The sequence below is a fragment of the Sarcophilus harrisii genome, chromosome 3, assembly GCF_902635505.1.
Source record: "Sarcophilus harrisii chromosome 3, mSarHar1.11, whole genome shotgun sequence".
NCBI lineage: Eukaryota > Metazoa > Chordata > Mammalia > Dasyuromorphia > Dasyuridae > Sarcophilus > Sarcophilus harrisii.
Window position 1 is genome coordinate 561,851,570 of NC_045428.1, and position 13,091 is coordinate 561,864,660.

At 47.2% G+C, this 13,091-nt stretch overlaps 1 protein-coding gene across 4 annotated transcripts in view; it reads left to right on the top strand.

The window, feature by feature from the left end:
- RAP1GAP (RAP1 GTPase activating protein) overlaps positions 1 to 1,518 on the top strand; it is a 90,926-nt gene extending 89,408 nt beyond the window's left edge. For all 4 annotated transcript variants that reach the window (XM_031962668.1, XM_031962669.1, XM_031962671.1 and 1 more), the window contains one exon: positions 19 to 1,518. The gene's annotated coding sequence lies outside the window, so the exon portion shown is untranslated. The remainder of the gene's footprint in view (positions 1 to 18) is intronic.
- The last annotated feature ends 11,573 nt before the right edge of the window (positions 1,519 to 13,091 follow it).

Here is a 13,091-nt window from a genome sequence, read left to right on the forward strand (position 1 = left end):
CTCCTTCTCTGCCCACAGACCCCTCGGCAGAAGCACAAGCTGAGATCGCTGCTGCAGAGCAGAGATGGCGACTCTGCCCTTCTCGCCACGGCCCGCCTGCCGGACTGGTCCCTTTGTCCTCTTTGTGCCCTCCCCTTGCCTAGGACCACAGCTCTGCAGGGCGGAGCTTCCTGGGTCTCAGGGCCAGGCCAGGACGCTGGGGTCCCTCTGTGCCCCCCGAATGTGCAGGGATCCCATGAGCTGCCTGCCCCTGCCCCATTGTGCCTGCCAAGGGGCACAGTGCCCACCCAGGAGGCTAGCAGCCCCGCTGAGGACCTCTGGCACAGCCTGAACGGGTTGCTGCCAGAACTTCCAGCCTGAGCCCTTGCCCTGCTTCCTCACAACCCCCAGAACTTCCATCCCCTGGGGATGACCTGGATCCCTGCCCATCTCAGAAGAAACCAGGCTGGCACCTTTCTGGGCTGGGCACCTTCTGGGGCAGCACTGTACTCAGCCGCTCCTGCCAGGGTTCAAGACCCCTCGGGCTGGCAGGAAGCTCTGGCAGAGTAGAAGAAGCCCTGGCCTGGGCCCAGTCCCAGCCTCCCTCCTGCTCTCTCCTCGCTATGTGAGCCACGTCGTTTCTCTCCAAGCCTCAGTTTCCTCCTTAGTGCAGAGGGGACCCGGACTCGATGGTCCCCCGCCTCCTTCCAGTTCCAAAATCCTACCATTTCGGAGCCTGCTGAGGCGGGAAGCTTGTAGCTTGTAGCCGCCCCTGCCCCCTTCCTCCCTCATGACGCCCAGAGCAGGTGCCCCCTCCCCCCTCCATCCAGGACCGCAGGCTGCCCAATCTTGCCCATTATTGACATGCCAGGCTGTCAGTCAGGGGCCTCTACCTCGTGGGCCCTGTTCAGGCCACCAGGTTGAGGGGAGCCGAATTAGGTACTCGCTGGGCCGCCTTCCCCAGACCCTCTGCCCCGTGTCAGCCCCTGCCCAAGGGGGCAGGCAGTGCTCTGTGCCCCTTCCCTAGACCTGCTCCCAGGGTGCCCCCCAGTGCCGCCCGCGGCAGAGAGACTGGCGCCCAGCAGGCCCAGCCCTGAGACTCCAGCTCTCTAGTTCTCACTCCCCCATCGCTCTCCCCAGTTCCTTACCTCTGGTGTCCCCTGGCACCGGGAAGGTGGCAGCCCAATGCCCTTCCCCCAACCCCACCCCCGCCCGTGGCGGCTGGCAGGCTGGGCCAAGGCTGGGAACGTGGGCATGGGGAGGGCCGGCTCCGGTGCTGCCTGTGGTCACAGCACCCACAGCTGGGGAAAAGGGGGGTTGTTCCCATCCTCCTCGCCCGCTCCTCTGGCCCCTGGGGCTCCCGAAGTCGGGGTGATGGCGGAGCTACTGTATGTCCATGTTGTGTGTGTTTGTCTGTGTTTTTTAAGGCCTCGGGCCCCAGGGTCCGACGCCCAAGCCAAACACTTGTTCCTGAGACCGCGGTGGTGTGTGTATCAGTGACAGGTGTACAAAATAAAGTTATATTTATCACTATTGTAACCAGAGCCTGGCTTAACCTTTCACCTTCGTGTTAGTGAGATGGGGGACTGGGGCTCCAAAGGAAGCGGAGGGACTAAGTGCGATGGGTTTGGGATCAGAAGAAATGAGTTATTATTCCATCAAGTCATGTCCTGGCTGGTCACTCACCAAGTCCTTGTCCTGGCTGGTCACTAACCAAGTCCCTTTCCCCTCTGGGCCTTGGTTTGCTTTTCAATTAAAGGACCAGTTTATCATTGGTCCAACCATCATTTGAACCAATGATGATAATTAGTATTGAGACAATGCTTTCTATTGGGAATTGTTTATTAACCACCTACTATGTGCCAAGAACTCTGTTAGGTGCTGGGGGCAGGAAAGTGGGGAGGAAAGAGTTCTTTCTCCTTCAAGAAACTTCCTTCTAATGGACAAAGACATCTCCTAGAAAGGAGCTGAGAAGCAAGGGCCCATGGGAGTGGTAAGAAGCAGAGGCTTCTGGGAGGACGGCCCTGGTGAATGAGCGAAGGGCTCCCTGGGAGGTGAGGAAAGGGCCCCGTAGGAGGAGCCGGGGTCTGGGGGTGAGGTCAGAGTGAAGCGTGGAAGGGAGAAAGGGTCAGGACAGAGCTTTGGGGAGTGTCCAGGGCCAGGAGGGAGGCGGGCTATGGAGGAAGATTTCCTCTATTCCTTTCCCTAATCTAGTGATAATTTTATTTTTCTATCTATTATCTATCCAGAAAAGTAGAAGGAAACAGGAGAAAACTCACATAAACCCAGGGAGCAGAGGGGCCGGGGTGGGGATGGGGCTCCACAGGCCAGATGCTGCAGAGTCCAGAGAGCAAAGCAGGAAACAAGCCCCAGGGACGGGGCCAGACTGATGTTTATGGAAGTCCGAAGCTCATTGCCCCTGGAGCCTCCCAAGGCTGAGCTGAATCCTACAGCTGTGACCAGTCCCATTTTACAGATGAGGAAAAAGGTTCAGAGTTGCCGCGTCTGCGGTGATTCAACTGGGAAGGATTAAGGGTCGCATTTGAATCCAAGGCTTCCTGCTTGCTGCGGCGGCAGCTGGGTGGCTCAGTGTTAGAGTGCCAGGCTTAGAGCCAGGAAGCCTGGCCTCGGAGGCGCGCTAGCCGCGAGAACCTGCCCAGCCACTTCACCCTGCCTGCCTCAGTTTCTTCATCTGTGAAATGAACTGGAGAAGGAAAAGCGAACTACACCGTCATCTTTGCCAAGAAGCCTCCATGGTCAGTGTGGGCGCGATGTTGGGTGGGGGTCCGGGGGGCGAGGAGACCCACCCCGGCCGGACCCCAAAGACAGCGGGACTTCATAGTCTCCAAGGTCCCACGTGGCTCCAGAATGCCATGGGAGTGTGGGGGGGGGGCGGCACAGCCCGGCCCAGACACGCGGGAGACGGGGCTGCCTTCCCTGCATCGAGTCCCGGCCCAGCTCCAGACGTCCCGTCCTTGACGAGCTCCGGGTCTGTGTCCGCTCTGCCATCCCCCAGACCCCCAGCAGCCGCGGACGCTCCCCTGGCCGAGGGGGCGGGGAGCTGGGAGACAAAGTGCACAGAGGGCCCGGGGCTGCTGGCAGAGGGTGCCCGGCACCTGCTCCTTACTGATGCCCCCTGAACTTCCCTCTCGGGCCACCAGGTGTCACCAAGGGCCTGCAGGACAGGCCGGGTATGGGGCTGCCCAGGGAGATTTTCTGAGAGCTCCCATCTCTGTTTCTTCCCCTAGTTAGGGAACCCTTTCTGGCGATCATTTTATCTTTCTCTCTTTCTTTTTATCTATCTATCTCTATCTATTCCTCCATATATGCCTCTGTCTATACCTGCCTGTCTCTTTACCAACTTATCCATGTCCGTATCTGCCTGTCTTTTTTGTTCATCCATCTATTCCTCTATATTTATCTACCTACCTACTTACTTGCCTGTCTGTCTGTCTATCTGTCTATCTATCCATCTATCCTAGCTGTCTGTCTATCGATCTATCTATCATCTGTCTGTCTATCTATCCTAGCTATTCATCCATCTATCTTTCTATCTATCTATCTATCTATCTATCATGTCTGTCTATCCTATCTATCTATCTATCTATCTATCTGCCTGTCTGTCTGTCTATCCATCTATCCTAGCTGTCCATCTATCTATCTATCCATCCATCCGTCTGTCTACTTCTGTCAACTCTATCAACTTATCTATGTCTGTGTCTGTTTTGTTTGTCTGTCCATCCATCCATCCATCCATTTTTATTCATCTACTTGTCTATGTACTTGCCTGCTTCTCTGTCTGTCTTTATCTATCTATACAAAGATCTATCTGTCTATCTCTGCCTGTCTCTATCAACTTATCTACGTCTGTGTCTGTCTTGTTTGTCCATATACACATACATACATACATTCATCTATATCTGTCTAGTTATCTGTCTTGTCTTTCAACCTATCTAGCTATTTATCCATCCATCCATCCATCCGGCTATCTCTCTGTCTCTGCCTGGTTCTGTCAGTTTATGTCTGTGTCTGTCTTGTTTGTCCATCCAACTATCTATCTATTCACAATGCATGTATGCGTGCACACACACACACACACACACACACACACACATCTATCTTATTTGTCCATAGTTTGTATGTTGCCTTCCCCATTAGACCGTGAGTTCCTTGAGAACAGGGATTGTCCCTGCCTTTCTTTGTATCCCTCATGCTTAGTTCAGGACTTGGCATATAGTAAGCACATAATAAATGCCTGTGATTGGCTGACTAATCAATCCCTATGAGCTTCCTAAGGAGCCTCTATTGGCCTTGAGAATAAGGGACCCAGTGATAGTCATCAATTAAACAAATATCTTTTAAGTTCTTATGAAAGTAGGAGGCGGTTGGCTAAGAAATGTGATTCTAAGACAAAAAGTAAATCAGGTCTGCCCTGGCGGCTTACAGTCAGCTCGGAAACGACACAGAAAAATACGTCCAAGGTGACTTGAGAAGAAAGCAGGGGATGAGATTCACTAAATGGGGGAGCAGAGGTGGATTGGGAAAATCCAAATCTTTGCGGGGGGAGGCAATCGGGGTTAAGGGACTTGCTTGGGGGGTCACACAACTCGTAAGTGTCTGAGGCTGGATTTAAACTCGGGGCCCGTGCTCTATTACTGTGCCAGCTGGTTGCCCCCAAAAAGCTGAGTCTTGAAAGGAGATTTTGAGAGAGCGAGACGAGAAGGGAGGGCATTCCAGTCATGAGGAATGGGGACTTATGTAAGTGTAAGAGATGAATAGACAGTAAGTTGTTTGACTATCATGCTGTATGTGTGAGGGGAAAATGTGAAAGAAATGCAAAAACAAAGTCTAGAGTCAGATTTTCTCAGGCCTTGAACACAGAAGTTTGTGTTTTTTGTATTTTTTTGGATCCCTATGGTAGGCTGGAGAATGAAAGCTATGGATCTCTTCCAGAGTGATGTTTTTAAATGCATAACATAAACTATAGAAGATAACATTATATTATATTAAAATAATAGTTATCAACAGATTTTTCAAAATGAATTCCTACACCCCAAATTAAGAACCCCTGTCCCAGAGGGAGCCCCTGATGGTTATGGGTGGGGGGAGGTCAGGCCTGTCTTCTGGAAGATATTTTGGGCAGCTCAAAGAAGGATGGATTGGAGAAGGGAAAGATTAGAGACAAAAAACTGTATTAGGAAGCCATTAGAAAGGCCCAGATGAGAGCCATGAGGCCTTGATGAGTCCTAGACCAGAGTAGATGAATAGAGAGGAGACAGATTGAGGAGATGTTGAGGAAGGCTTGGCGAATGACCAGATTTTGGGGGAGGGAGAAAGTGTCTGCAGGGTTAGGAGCCCAGTGATTGGGAGCTTGGCAAAAATAAGACACTTTAGAGGCGGGAACGCTTTGGAGGGAAAGGCGCCAAGTTTGAGTTGCCTGTGAAATATCCATGTGACCGTGTCTATCACGCTGATGAAGATCCCCGGTTGCACTTTAGGGTAAGAGACGGTAATAGGAGACCCAGGTTTGAGGGTCATCTGGGCAGAGAGAATAACTGAGTCCCTGTGAGGGAAGGAGCTGGCTTCCTCAGGCCCACTATAGAGGGGATGTATAGCTTGGACAGTGGGACACAAGGGATGAGCCAGCAAAAAAGATGGAGGAGGAATTGCTCACTGGGGGGAAAGGAGAATCAGAGGGCAGATCTGTCAAGGAAGTCAAGGGGAGAGATGATATCTGAGCAGCAAGAGCCATTAACAGCAATAGGAGCAGTGGAGAGGTAGGGGAGGGAGACTGAGAAAAAGCACTGGATTTGTCCATTAAGAGACCCCAGGAAGCCTTGGAGGACAGTTTCAGCTTAGTGGTGGGATCTGGAAGTCCTGCCATTAGGAGATGAGAAGGGGATGGAGGATAAGGCAGTAGAGACAATGAGGGCAAGTAACTCTGGGAGTTTTGAAGGGAGGGAGAAAAGAGCTGGGACACCCATGAGGTTGCCAAGGTGATTTTTCCTTTTTTTTTCTCCTAAGGCAATTGGGGTGAAGTGACTTGCCCAGGTCACACAGGTAGGAAGTATTAAGTGAGGGTGATTTGAACTCAGGTCCTCCTGACCTCAGGGTCCATGCTCTATCCACTGCGCCAACTAGCTGCTTCACCAAGGTGATTTTTCTAAAATAACTGGTTCTGTTTCTTCTGCTCAATGAACTCCAGTGACTCCTGATTACCTCTAGAATCAATTATAAACTAACTCCTTGGTTTGACATTTAAGACCCTTCACAACCTGGTCCCTTCCTAGTTTTCCAGTCTTTTCCCCTTTAACTGCCCTCCATGTGTTCTAATGTAGCCATGTTGGCGTCCTTGCAATTTCTCACACCCAGTGCCTCACGTTCCATGCATTTGTGCAGCTGTTCCCACATTCCGGGAGTGCTTCACCCCTTCCCTTCTATTTTTAATTTCTCCGACTTCCTTCAAGACCCAGTTCAAATCTCCCCTTTTGCAGAAGGGCTTTCCTGGCACGACCAGGTGCTAGTACCTTCCCCACGTAGATTGCCTTCTGGAGAGTTTATATGAACCTATTAATTTACATTCTGTGTCCGCCATGGGAACATGAGATCTGTCATTTTTTGGCATGGTCCCTGGCATGTAGCAGGATGGCAGATAAATGGAAAGGAGACCTAAGCATGTCTGTGGGCATGAAGTCTACACTGGATGCAGTCTACACAGGGCCCTGGTGTCTTCTGGAGACACAAACAGGTTCCTATGAGGACCAAAAGATGGAGAGTAAGGGGGTTAGATCTAGGATGAAGAGGAGTTAGCGTGCAATAGGGTAGGATTCCCAGAACACATGGAAAACTAGAAAGAAGAGGAGAAGGGGACTGTGGGAGGGCAGAAATGAGGAGGGAGGGAGCAGCCAGTTAGCTCCCATGTCTACAAGGTCCTGCGGTGCAGAGTGTGGAGATCAGAGGAAGAAAGAATGGGATTAGGGGGTAGAGACCTGAGTGGATAGGAAAAAGGAGACCCCAGCATTGAGACAGAGTGATTTAATGGATAGATGGATAAATAGGTGCAGAATAGAGGCAATAATAACTAGCTTTAATATCGTGCTTTAAGGTTTGCAAAATACTTTATCTCATTTGACTCTTATAAAAAAATCTTACAAGGTAGATGCTATTATTATCCCTAATTTTCAGATGAAGAAACAGGCTAAGAGAAGTATATAGATAAGGAAACTGAGGCTAAGAGGTGAAGCAATTGGCCCATACTCACACAACCAGTAAGTCTCTGAGGCAGAATTTGAGCAAGGACTTTTCGTAATCCAGTTCTAGGATTCGATATACTATTAAGGAAGAAAAGAATGAGGGGCAGAGAAAGGAAGGGTGGAGATAAGGAAGAAAGAAGAGGAAGAAAGAAAGAAGGAAGAATGATGAAGGAAGGAAGGAAAATAGATGGACAAATGGATGGATGGATGGAACATTTACCGAGTGCTAACTCTGTGCCAACACTATGTTAAACACGGGAATTACAATACAAGAAAGTAAGACAGTTCCTACCCTCAAGAAGCTTACACTCTAATGGGGAAGGACAAGTAATCAAACAGCTGGAAGGCTGGAAGGGAGGAGAATGGTATCCCAGCAGGGGCAACAATCAGGAAAGAGAGAAGAAAGGAGAGTCTAGGAGAGTGAAGTGGGACTTGGCTGGCAGCCTTCCTAAAGTGGAGGTCCTAGGAAAGGAGTCACCAACTGGAGAGAAAGGCTCCCTTAAGCCAGCAGCCTCTCCAGGGTGACCATGGGGCAGCCAAGGAGAAAGAAAAGGAGTCTGGAGTAAGAGTCCAGGATGAAAGGAGTCAAGAATTGAGGTTCCCATCTGTTCTGTCATTTGTTACTAGTATGATTTTCAAATCCCACATGTCGCAGTTTCAGTTTCCCTTCCCATCAATAGTCTCTCACTACCTGGGGTGGATGTGTAAAGGGCTTTGTTTCTGAGAAGCCACTAGAAAGGGAAACTCCTATTATTAGAAACTCCAGTGTGGTTGTCCCAGACCTTAGACGGGGCTGGGGGAAGGGGAGGGCCTGGTACGCTGCTCTCTTGGGACAGGTTGCCCTGACCTGGAACGTTGCCAGCTGTACTTGGTGGAAATCCGGTGAGCTTCCATGACAGAACCACTCCCTCCTGGCCGGGGAATGAGGGGAGGCGGGCGGAAGGGTCAGTTGTGGCTCCCTATGGCACATTCTGGACTCTGACTGGGGGTGATTCCAGCCGGCTCAGCGGGGCCCAAGCTGGTGACTTCTAAGGATTGAAAAAAAAAAAAAAAAAAAAGACATCTCTACTTCCTACTTCCTCTTAATCCTCTCTCTAGTCACTATCCACTGCACGGCATTGCTGGCCCACGGGGATAACACTGAGCTGGAAGGGACCACAGGAGCCTTAGCTAGTCTTCCTTCTTTGTGTTACAGATTGGGAAACTGGGGCCCAGTTTGGGAAGAACTTTGCCCAAATCCCACAATTAACAGTAGAAGTGTGAACTGAAGAGATTGAACTAGTTGAACTCTGACCCTGTGACCCTGTTTGAAATCCCGCCATGGCCAGGGGGATCCATAGGTGTCCAGCAATGTTAATGCCTTCCTAGTATGTGGACCACCCAACTTTGCCTCTTCGGGGCAGAGTTCTGGCTCCAGTTTTCCTTCAGTGAGAGCCAAGCACGTCTGTTCACTGACATGTCATAATGTTGGAAGGCGTAGGAATTGGGCCTGGGATTTCCTAGCAGACTCCCTGGTGAGAAATCTCCCACAACTCATGCCCGTCAGCACTTTCTCTGCGATTCCTAGTTTTAGAAGGTCCCTGCTGACCAAGTCACTCTTCCTGGATCTCATCTGCCCAGGGACACTACTCGTCTGTCTGGCAACAACCAAGTAGGCGACTGTGAGGATGTCTAGGTCATCCTGCACTGGAGCGAATGGAGAAAGAGGAACATATGTGAGCAACAGAGCAAAGATGGAGACAACAATGGAAACAGATTGGGTGTGGAGGGAAGGCAAGAGCTGAGTCGAGATATTGTCCCTTGAGTTGTGAGCCTGGGTTGTGGGAGAATAGTGGTGCAATCGATAGTAACTGGGAAGTCGGAAGAGTTTTTTTTTTTTCAGGAAGGAAGATACTGAGTTCAGCTTGGGTTTTGTCTTTTTTTTTGTTTGTTGTTAATGACTTGTCCAGGGTCCCACAGCTAGTAAGTGTTAAGAGTCTGAGGCTAGATTTGAACTCACAGCCTTCTGATTCCAGGGCTGGTGCTCTATCTGACGCACCATTTAGCTGCCCCTTGAGTTCAGTTTGGGACATGTTGAATTCAAGATGTTAGGGTTCAAGACGTCCAAAAGATGGTTTTTGAGACTGAGACAGATCTGGAGACAGTAGTACTTATAGATCAGATAATCATTCACATAAAGATAAAGACTGGACCCATGGGACTTGTTGAGATTGCCAAGTGAGTCAGTGTAATAGGAGAAAAGAAGAAATCTGAAATTGACTTTTAGGGCATTCCCATGGTTTGTGGACATGACCTGGATAAAGATCCAGAAAGAAGTCTGGGGAGCAGTAGTCGGGAAGAAGCAGGAGAGAGCAGTGGCAATAAAATCTTTTTTTTTTTTTTTTTTTAATAAAATCTTAAGAGGAGAGAGTGTGGAGGCAGCAAGATGGTACAGTGGGAGAGCCCCAGCCCTGAAGTCAGGAGGACCTGAGTTCAAATCTGTTCTCAGACACTTACTTACTTAGCTGTGTGACCCTGGACAAGTCACTTAACCCCAATTGCCTCGGGGGGGGGAGAAAAAAAAGAATAAGGGGGTGATTAGCAGTGCCAAACGCTGCAGAAAAATTGAAAAGAAGGACTGGGAAAAGGCCACTAGTTCTGACCCACTTTCCATTCACCCACTTTGAGTCTCACAAAGCTGCTTTGAGCTCTTTGGAAAACAGTGGGGCTCAGACGGTCATTGAAGGTTGATTGTGGTTGTAAAGAAGATCAGACAGAGGAGCTCAATCTTGGGTTCTTCTAAGCCCTGCAGGGGCCAATCAGCGAGTCTTTGGAGACTTTGAAGAAAGCAGTTCCAATCAACCGATGAGGTTAGAAGAAAAAATTCACAAAGGATTTAGAATGGAGGGAGAGAAGGGAAAATGGAGGCTGCGATTGTAAACGTCTTTCTCAAGAAGGTCAGCCAAGAAGGGGAGGAAAGATACAGGACAAATCATATCAGAGTTGGTAGGATCATGTGAGGGTTTGGGGTTTTTTTCTGAAGGACAGAGCAAACATGGCTATGTTTGCAGACAGTAAAGAAGGAAAAAAACTAAAGATTAGAGAGAGATGCTAAGTGGAGATAATAGAGGAGACAATCTGCTAGAAAAGGCTGGGTGGTATGTATAGCATCAAAGGTGCATTCAGATTCACCTTGGCAAGGAGACGTCTGGTCTGTATGCTTCCCAGAAAGCCAGTGACCTCCCTGGTCTTCGGGGTTCACCTGCCAGAGCTTCTGATCACTCTTCTCTGCATTCTACTGAGGAAAGCCCACTTCTCAGAGTTCAGGGCCCCAGAATCAGTCTTAGAATTGGAAAAGCCCTCAGTGGCCATCTAGCCTTAATCATTCCCAAAAGGTTAATCTCACTGTAAAGTAGCAAACAATGGCCTCACAGTTTCGGCTCTAAGATGTCCAGGGAGAGGAAATTCATGGACTCCTATGGGATCCTTATTCCCTTTTGGAACAGTTCTGATGGTAAAAAAAAGTTTTTTTCCCCCAACATTGAGCCCAAATTTGTCTTTTTGTAACTTCCCCAAATTGCTCTTGGCACTGCCCTCTGGTGCCAAACAAAATAAGCTCAATCCCTCTTCTCTGTAAGAGCCTTTTCAAATATTTCAACACATCTCATGTCTAACTTGGGCCATCTTTTCTTTAGGCCGAATCTCCAATTCCTCCAACCACGACCCCAAAGCTCTCCGCTTACTTCTAAATGTTCTCCAAGTAATCAATGTTCTTCTTAAACTATGACCCCACAAGAAACTGGAAACTGGGTGGATGCCCATCTGTTGGAGAATGGCTGAATGAGTTATAGTATTTGAATGTTATGGAAAATTGCTGTTGTATAGGAAATGATCAGCAGAAGAAATAGAGAAGTTCATCAGTGGAATAAGTTAGGTTCACAGAACAAAGTAGTCAATAACTATAGCAATCTAGTGTTGGAAAAACCCAAAGACTCCAACTTTTGGAATAAGAATTCACTATGTGACAAAAACTGCTGGAAAAATTTGGAAACTAGGATGGCAGAAACTAGGCATTAACCCACACTTAACACCATATATCAAGATAAGATTGAAATGGGTTCATGATCTAGACATAAAGAATGATATTTTAAACAAATTAGAAGAACATAAGATAGTTTACCTCTCAGATCTGTGGAAGAGGAAGGAATTTGTGACCAAAGAAGAACTAGAGATCATTATTGATCACAAAATAGAATACTGATTAAATTAAGTTAAAAGTTTTTGTACAAACAAAACTAATGCAGACAAGATTAGAAGGGAAGCAACAAACTGGGAAAACATTTTTACATTCAAAGGTTCTGATAAAGGCCTCGTTTCTAAAATATATAGAAAATTAACTCAAATTTATAAGAATTCAAGTCATTCTTCAGTTGATAAATGGTCAAAGGATATGAACAGACTATTTTCAGATGAAGAAATTGAAACTATTTGTAGTGATATGAAAAAGTGCTCCAAATCACTATTAATCAGAAAAATGCAAATTAAGACAACTACACCTCTCAGATTGGCTAAGATAACAGGAAATGATAATGATGAATATCGGAGGGGATGTGGGGAAACTAGGACACTGATATATTGTTGGTGGAGTTGTGAACAGATCCAACCATTCTTGAGAGCAATTTGGAACTATGCTCAAAAAGTTATCAAACTGTGCATACCCTTTGACCCAGCAGCGTTTCTATTAGGCTTATATCCCAAAGAGATTTTAGAGGAGGGAAAGGGACCCACAGGTGCAAAAATGTTTGTGGCAGTCCTTTTTGTAGTGGCAAGAAACTGGAAACTGAGTGGATGCCCATCAACTGGAGAATGGCTGAATAAAGTATGGTGTATGAATGTTATGGAATATTATTGTTCTGTAAGAAACAATCAGCAAGAAGGTTTCAGAGAGGCCTAGAGAGACTTATATGAACTGATGCTGAATGAAATGAGCAGAACAAGGAGATCGTTATATCCGGTAACAAGAAGATTGTATGATCAATTCTGATAGATGTGAATCTCTTCAACAATGAGGTGATTCAGGCCAATCCCAATAGACTTGTGATAGAGGGAACCATCTACAAACAGAGTGAGCACCGTGGGAGCTGAGTATGGACCACAACATAACATTCTCACTCTTGCTGTTATTATTTGCTTGCATTTTGTTTTCTTTTTCAGTTTTTTTATTATTGATCCATTTTTTCTTGTGCAGCAAGATAACTGTATAAATATGTATACATATATTGGATTTAACATATATTTTAACATATTTAACATGTATTGGACTACCTGCCATCTAGGGGAGGGGATGGGGAAAAGGAGAGGAAAAATTGGAAAAGAAGGCTTTGCAAGGGTCAATGCTGAAAAATTACCCATGCATATGTTTTGTAAATAAAAAGCTTTAATTAAAAAAAAAAAAAGAAATGAACAGCAGGATGATTTCAGAGAAACCTGGAAGACTTATGTGAACTGATGCTGAATGATGTGAGTAGAACCAGGAGAACATTATACACAGCAACAACAAGAGTACATGATGATCAATTCTGAAGGATGTGGCTCTTTTCAACAATTAGATGATTCAGGGCAGGACCAATGGAACTGTGATAGAGAGAGTCATTTGCACTCCGAGAGAGGACTGTGGAAACTGAGTATAGATCATAACATAGTGTTTTCACTTTTTTATTGTTGTTTGTTTGCATTTTGTTTTCTTTCTCATTTTTTCCTTTTTGATCTGATTTTTCTTGCACAGAATAATAATTGTGGAACTAGAGAAATTGCACATGTTTAACATATATTGGATTGCTTGCCATCTCAGGGAGGGAGGGGAAGGCAGGGAAAAACTCT